Source organism: Callithrix jacchus, chromosome 12 (genome assembly GCF_049354715.1).
Source record: "Callithrix jacchus isolate 240 chromosome 12, calJac240_pri, whole genome shotgun sequence".
Taxonomy (NCBI): Eukaryota; Metazoa; Chordata; class Mammalia; order Primates; family Cebidae; genus Callithrix; species Callithrix jacchus.
In genome coordinates, this window is record NC_133513.1 from 35,160,370 (window position 1) to 35,168,625 (window position 8,256).

The window sequence follows — 8,256 nt, forward strand, 5'->3', positions numbered from 1 at the left end:
GGGTACAGCGGTTAGGGGCGAGCCTCAGAGCGTGCCCCACCGCCGGCCGGCCGCAGCCCTGTGGCTGACTATCCAGCGGTGGGAGGCTGCGGAGCTGCTGTGCCCGCGGTGGCGGTGGCGGCTGTTCCTAACCGCAGCGCTCTCCATTCTCCGCGGACACGGCGAGGCATTCAGATTTTCAATAAAAATGTTAACTTATGATTTCAAGGTCACTTACAATTATACCAACTTATAAATAAATAAGACAGTGAAAATAACATTTTTGACAACATTTTTAGATTATACTCACATCTGAGTTAGAAACTGCTCTAATACCAACTGATATGAATTCGTTCACAAAATAGAAATTGTTTAGTTGATAAAATCGTTGTTGTTTTATCTCCCGATGCATAATTCAAGTAGAGGTACACACTTATCTCATTGTCCAGAACCAAACAGCAGACAGTTGCCACCAGCATATAGTGGTGCCTTCAACATACTTAGGTTTTGCTTCCATGTTAGATTCAGCAGTTCCAGCATTACGTCAGATTAAAGGCATTATAATCTCTCCATTTAAAGTACAACTGTTCTGTACCAGCAAAACAATCATTGTACTTGAACTACCAATATATAAATATATAACAATCACTTTACAAGTATATTGTGTGTATTGTAAGTCTTGTACCAGAAACAAATAATAAAATTAGAAAAAAAAAAGCATACATAAGAATTCTAGTATTTTTTCCTTGCCCAATGTCATATCCAGGTCACGTATTTAAATACATGCTGAGCATTTTAAAAATAAATACTACCTACTACAAAAGAGTTTATCTGTTAAATTATCATTTTTTTTCTTCAATAAGGAGTTTGAGGACACTGGTACTGAGTCTAGAGGAAAAAAACAGTGATTTTTTTCACAAACTAGAGTTAAAAAATTAAGGATAGTTCAATTTGAATTTTATGTAAATAATGGATCATTATTTTGTGTAAATATCTTCAAAGAATTGCTTACACAATCACAAAAAATATGCAAATACTGCATAGCTATACAGTTCTTTTGTTTAATCTAATTTTAAGCTTAACTGTGTTTTCTGTATTTTTATCTTATAAATCTGTCACATCTATTGTAAAATTATTATAAAATTTGAAATAAAATGTTACAGACCTGAGGAAGACAGAATAGAAAAAACTTCATACAGGCCATATAATTTTGTCAGAATGTAAAAGAAAATTACATCGTACGTAATACATTAAAAATATAAACCAGAATGTACGTGTAAGCTTTCTCTATGAGATATGGCAACCAGGTATTAACTTGGGCTGAGGATCAAGACCCCAAGTAATCTCAGTGACAGACAATACGGTCAAGAACATTCTCATTGTTTGATTTACCTTCTAAATAATGCAAGTTACAACACACACACACTCACACACATACCCAAAATGGTAAAAAACATAACACCATTAAATGGGCAAATAAAATACTGATTACAAATTTTTCATGTTTAGATCATGTCTAAAGAAGATAGTGTTTCAAAAGACATTAGCCACGCACAAGGACCCAAGTGCTATTACACACAAAATAATATTGTATTTTGGGCTGGGTGAAGTGACTTATGTCTATAATTCCAGCACTTTTAGAGGCTGAAATAAAAGGAAAGCTTAAAGCCAGGAGTTCACGACTAGCCTGATCAAAATACTCAGTTCCTGTCTCGACTATTTTTATTTTTAAATTTAAATTATCAGGGTGTGGTGGCATATGCCAATTGTTCTAAATCCTAAAGAGAATGAAGCAGGTGAATCACTAAGTTCATTACACTGTGGCCATAGTTAGCTATAATCATGCCACTGTACTCCTACCTGGGTGTCAGAGTCACAGACCCTTCTCTGAAGAAAGAAAAAAAAATCTTATCATGGAAAAAATAAAGTTAAATAAAGTCTATTTTCTCATTTTTATAATGTCTAATTGGTAGAGATACTTAAAATTAATAATTTATTCACAGATCTTTACACTGTACCTGATTTAGATTAAAATTACATACAGACTAATAAAATAAAATAAGGCACTTGTTTTATTATTGCATTGATAACTTCATGTTTATTATTTTTATTTCTATGAATAGCATTTAAGATCTGTGGCTGGTCATGGACAACATAAAGTGGTTATGAGACTCTCAGGTGACAAGTGTGGGGATTGGTTGATTTAGTGGCAATCACTGAAAAACTCAAAAATAGAGCTCATCAATATAATAAAAAACCTTTCAACATAGGTAATTACATTAAAAAACCCGAAATGCAGAAATGCTAAAGAACCCCAATTATAATAGGTATGAAATAACTGAAAATATATATTTTAATTTTGTTGGGGTTTAGGGGTTCAGGGGAGCCCTTAGGTCCCCTGAGAGGACGTCTCTCCAGGTTTTTGGTTTATTACTTCTCAAGAATGGGAGAGGAGACCATGGCCCAGTGTGCTCATGAAATAAATACCAGACCCAAAAGTGTTGCAGAAAAGTGATTTATTTAGAGAGAGAAAAACGAGGAGAGAAACAGCTAACTCTTACATTGAATGAGAGAAAGAAAAGACACTTTTTTTTTTTGAGATGGAGTTTCACTCATTACCCAGGCTGGAGTGCAATGGCACCATCTTGGCTCACTGCAACCTCTGCTTCCTGGGTTCGGGCAATTCTCCTACCTCAGCTTCCTGAATAGCTGGGATTGCAGGCACGTGCCACCATGCCCAGCTAATATTTTGCATTTTTAGTAGAGATGGGGTTTCACCATGTTGATCAGGATGGTCTCGATTTCTTGACCTCGTGATCCACCCGCCTCGGCCTCCCAAAGTGCTGGGATTACAGGCTTGAGCCACCGCGCCATGCCAGAAAAGCCACTTTTACACTGAGTAAGAAGGCTTCCCAAAAGCAGAAAACCAGAGAAGGAAAACTCCCCTCACACTGAGTGAGAGAATCCAGAAAGATGGAACCCAGGAGAGGAAAGACCGCTTCCATACTGGGTGGAAGGGAACTCCAGGGGAAATCCAGGAAGGGAAAGAGAGCTCCTGGTATGTGGGAGGGAATTTCAGGGAGCTGGAAATCCAATGTGGGTGAAGGAGCAGGGCAATTTATCCTGGGAGAAATTCCCACCTCCCCAAGTTCCTCTGGCCAATGAAAGGAGGTTCTTTAAACTTCCACTGGGGTGACTGACTTTTGATTCTTCCCATGCCCACAAATTTAAACATAAACCATTAAATCTCCCAGGCGGAGAGAGATGGGAGAAGGGCACGGTGCTGGCACATTCTTACCCTTAAACCTATGCCCCCTTGTGAACCCAGAAAGAAAACACATTCCCTCAATTGGTTTGGCAATTTAACTTACTGTAGGATGCAGCAAGGATATTTGCTAACATAAATTTTTATGATCTCAAGACACTTAATTCTCAGATCCGTGAGCAAAAATATATTGTGAAAGTGTCACTGAAAAAATAAGAGACAGAAAACACTGAAGGGGTTTGGTCATAGGCTACAAATTTGGGAAAACTCTAAAATTCAGCCAAGCAGTGTAAATGAGTGTGTGTGTTTGTGTGTGTGTGTGTGTTTTAATATTGAGTAAAGCATATATGTGAGCAAACTAAAAATATAACACTTTTATTTTTTGAAGGTGAGTTTTTGTACTATTATATCTGTGTGCATCACTCTAATGTGAAGAAAAGGCTGTATCTAAAATTGAGTTTGGGAGGAAAGACAGTTGTGTCCCCTGTACCTCAGCTACACTGATCAGAATCAGTAGAGGTCCATCCCTTCTGACTTTCTCAGTTCCGAATGCATGAAATGCAGACTTGAAAAACACTACAAACCAATTTGAAATGACAGTCCTTTTTATTTTATTTTTTATAAAAAAGATCGGATTTCACCATGTTGGTCAGGCTGGTCTTGAACTCCCGACCTAAGGTGATCCGTCCGCCTTGGCCTCCAAAGTGCTTGGGTTACAGGCATGAGCCACCATGCCTGGCCAAAATGACAATGACAGTCTTATATATAATGTTCAATCCAAGATTAGAAGTACACATAGGTCATTCCCCAGATAGAGCATTAGTTAGTAATAAAAAAATTAAAATTATTCAAAGTGCAATTTATTTTTTTTTTAAGATGGAGTTTCACTCTTGTTGCCCAAGGTGAAGTGCAATGCAGCAACCTCAGTTCACCGAAACTTCCATCTCCTGGGTTCAAGTGATTCTCCTTTCTCAGCCTCCTGATTAGGTGGGATGACAGGCACAAACCACCATGCTTGTCTAATTTTTTGTATTATTAGTAAAAAAAAAAAGGTTTCACCTGTTAGCCAGGTTGGTCTCGAACTCCTGATGTCAGGGTATCCACCTACCTCAGCCTCCCAAAATGCTGGGATTACAGGCATGAGCAACAGTGCCTAGCATAAAGTGTGCTCTCTTAAGAAAAAGAAAATTGAAGGCAATGACTGCAGAAAATTTGAGAAAATTACATATATCTTGAAATTAAACAACACATTCCTAACTAACTACCATGTCAAAATAAAATAGAATATTTTCAAATAAACAATAAAGCAACATATCAAAACTTATGAGATGCAGCAAAACTAAGATGCACCTGCTCAGATACATTGACAGCAGTAAACTCCTATATTGAAAACGAACAACCATAACCTAAAATCAATAAATATTTGACATAGGCATGTAAAGGCAAATTAACTACACATCAAACCTGGAGAAAAAATATCAGTTGGAGCATACAAGATTTATGTGGAATAAGAAGACTAAAAAATAAAATATCTGGGGATAAGGGCTCTGGAAACTGTCCTCCTATTTCTGGAAATCTAGAAGCCCATGTGCATGCTCAGGACTAGGCACAGGTAAGGTCAGTGTTCAGGAAAGCTCTAAGACCTTATCATGCATCACTGTTTTGCCCTCTTACATGGTTTGGGTCTGTGTCCCAATCCAAATGTCATCTTGAATTGTAATTCCCATGTTTTGAGGAAAAGCAGTGATTGGATTATGGGGCAAGTTTCCCCATGCTGTTCTTGAGACAGTGAGTGAACTGTCAGGAAATCCCCTGGTTTTGTAAACCCTAGGTTTTTCTGTTCTCTCTTTTCCACCTTGTGAAAAGGGTACTTGCTTCTCCCCCACTTTCTGCCATGATTGTAAATTTCCTGAAGCCACTTCAGCCATGGAAACTGTGATTCATTTAAACCTATTTCTTCTGTGAATTATCCAGTCTCAGTCATTTCTTCAGCAGTGTGAGGACAAACTAATACACACTCAAACTCAGCACAAATAGGAAGAAAAAAGCCAAAGTTGTAAGCTTGCTGCTTTGTAAGCCCAGCTGCAATAATTAAGATGTTTTGGGTGAGCAAGCATATGAGAAAATCTCTGTCAAATTACTAGCTCATAAGAAAATAAATTACAGACTTGTATTTCATACACAAAAAGAATACAATGTTTACAAAAATAGCTTTGAAAACTCATTAAACAAATGTAATGAAAAAAAAACCCCAAAATTTAAAGTAATATGATTTCAAAGTTACCTTATAATATCAAAATGTACAGTTTCAAAAAAGCAAAACACAGGGTAGGCAAAAAAAATCACTCATTAACAAAATAACACAGAAGCAAAAACAGCCCAAGAGGTATCCTAGACATTGAAAAATATTAAAACCTCTTTTAATCAACAAATATGCTAAAAAAGAGAGTAAACCATAAAAAGGAAAACAAATGAGAAAATGATGTTTCCTTAAATAGAAAGTTTCAATAGAGATAGTGATTAGAAAATTTAAAAATCTGAAGTCAAAAATGAAAATCAGTGAAATAAAAAATTTACCAGAAAGGCTCTACAGCAAATATGAGTAGCAAAAAAAAACCAGAATTAGCAAAATTTGTCTGCTCAATTTTAATTATTTAGTCTCCTAGTCAAGGAGAAAGAGAATTAAGAAAAATTATAAGGACCTAAGATACTAATAAGAAATGATTCATTACATTGCCATTATAAGCGCTATAAAAACTCCAGAAAGACTAGCAAGAGAAAAGGTCAGAAAGAAAATTTGAAGGATAATGGCTGAAAATCTTCTAAACATAAAAGTCATGAATCTACACATCCTAAAGTATAACTGAGCTCAAAACTGGTTACATTCAAAAGACCTCTAAACAAAGACACATCACAATCAAACTTTCAAAAGTGAAAGACAATACCAATAAAAAAAAATCGTAAAAGTAGTAAAAAAAAAAATGCTTAGAAGCATCAGCACCACAAGGAGTCCCTGATTTCTGTGCAGGATCTTGTCAGGATGGTGAGAAGCTGTTCATCTCAAAAGTGCCCTGGGAGGCCACAGAGCAGGACATCTGCTCTCTTTTGAGCAGTATGGCAAGGTGCTGAAATATGACATTAAGAATTATGGCTTTGTGCACATAGAAGACAACACTGTCATGAAGATGCCATATGCAACCTGCACCATTACAAGCTTATGGGGGTAAAGATCAATGTGGAAGCCAGCAAGAATAAGAGCAAAACCTCAACAAAGTTGCATGTGGGCAACATCATTTTCATCTGCACAAATAAGGAGCTTTGAGCCCAGTTTGAGGAGTATGATCCAGTCATCAAATGCAACATCATGAAAGATTATACCTTCATATACACGGAGCAGGCACAGGATGCAGTGGAGGTCATCAGGGGCCTTGATAACACAGAGTTTCAAGGCGAACAAATGCACGTGCAGTTGTCCATCAGCTAGCTTAGAACTTTGCACGGGATGGGAGACCAGAGCAGCAGCTATCAGGGCAGGAAAGAGGGGCACTGGTCCAAGCAATGTCAGATAAATTATTTAGGCCCCATGGCAGACTCGACTGAGCAATATGGAGCAGTGTATACACCTTACATCATGAGCTATGCAGATTCCTTGTTTCACAACAATGCATACAGAGCGCCCAATGTCCACTACATGTGCTACCTGGTCCTATGAGGCAGTGGTGTCTGCAGCTGCCTCTGTGTATAATTATACAAAGCACACCCTGCCACAGAATACAGCCAAGGCCAGTCACATCACCTCCACCTCTCGATCCCTATAATAGACACCTGTTGCCAACCTCAGGAGCTGCTGCCACGGCTGCTGTTACTGCAGCTTCCACTTCATATTACCAGTGGGATTGGAGCCCTCTGCATTGTGCTACAGCTCCAGTCCCCACTGTTGGAGAGGGCTACAATTATGGGCATGAGAGTTAGCCCAATATTTGGCAGCTGCACAGAATTTTCTGTATGACATAACACAGTACCAGCAAGTGCAGTATGGCGTTTGCATGTGGTACTCAGCCTTTCTTGAGGTGGGATGCATGAGGGCAGAAATTATGAGCTGTAGTTTTACATGAGAACACACCCTCTGTGATACCCCATCTCTGGGGCATTCTCAGCTTTGTTCAGTCCCTTAGGAACTGTGGGCCTTAATTTGCCTTGCTAAGTTGAGACTTCTCTTTATTTCCTTTCCTTTTCTCTTGCACCTATTTTTCTATTCTTCTGTTCTTTAATACTTCTGCAGCTTCTCATTCATGTTCTGTTTTCCCATTGTATGCCAAAACTGTGGTGGGAGATGTGCTGTCTCCTTCCTGCCTCGTGCCTCCTGCAGCTGTTGGATTTGGGAATTACCTTGGTGAGAGTCTCACTGATCCTGAATCTCTTTCTGGTCCAATGCAAGACCTATAGAGTTGGATCACTTTTTTTTCCCAGTGAAATAATTTTTCAATTAAAAAAAGTAATAAAATTCCATCATATTCAAAGGTTTTATAGTAAAATTACTGATAATTTTGTATGAGAAACCAGAGGCACAAGATGGCAGGATGATGTATTTAAACAGATAAAAATTTAAAAAGCAAACAAGTCTATATTCAGAAAACTGTTCTTCAAAGACAAAAGAGATATCAAGACATTTCTATCTTTAAAAAATAATTATCCAGAGTTTGTCATTAACAGATTGTCTCTGCCATACATGATAAAGGCTACCTTTCTGGCTAAAATAAAAGGTCACACTATAAAATAACAAGGCGATACTAAAATATAATACCAGTAAAAGTAAACATGTAAAAAAGCCACTATTAAAATGTTATTTCATAACTTATTTTTTTAAATTCTTGGCATATGATTCAGAAGACTAAAGCAGAAAAGGATTTATGAATCTGTGTTAATTTCAGGCAATGCATAATTACATAAGATGGAAATACATAAGTTGTAGAAACAAATTTGTATGGAATCAATTGTTTTAATAAATCCAA

At 37.5% G+C, this 8,256-nt stretch overlaps 1 pseudogene; it reads left to right on the forward strand.

Annotated features, from left to right (window-relative positions):
* Positions 1 to 4,588: 4,588 nt before the first annotated feature.
* Positions 4,589 to 7,359, forward strand: LOC100411301 (RNA-binding protein 4 pseudogene; annotated as a pseudogene).
* Positions 7,360 to 8,256: the final 897 nt, after the last annotated feature.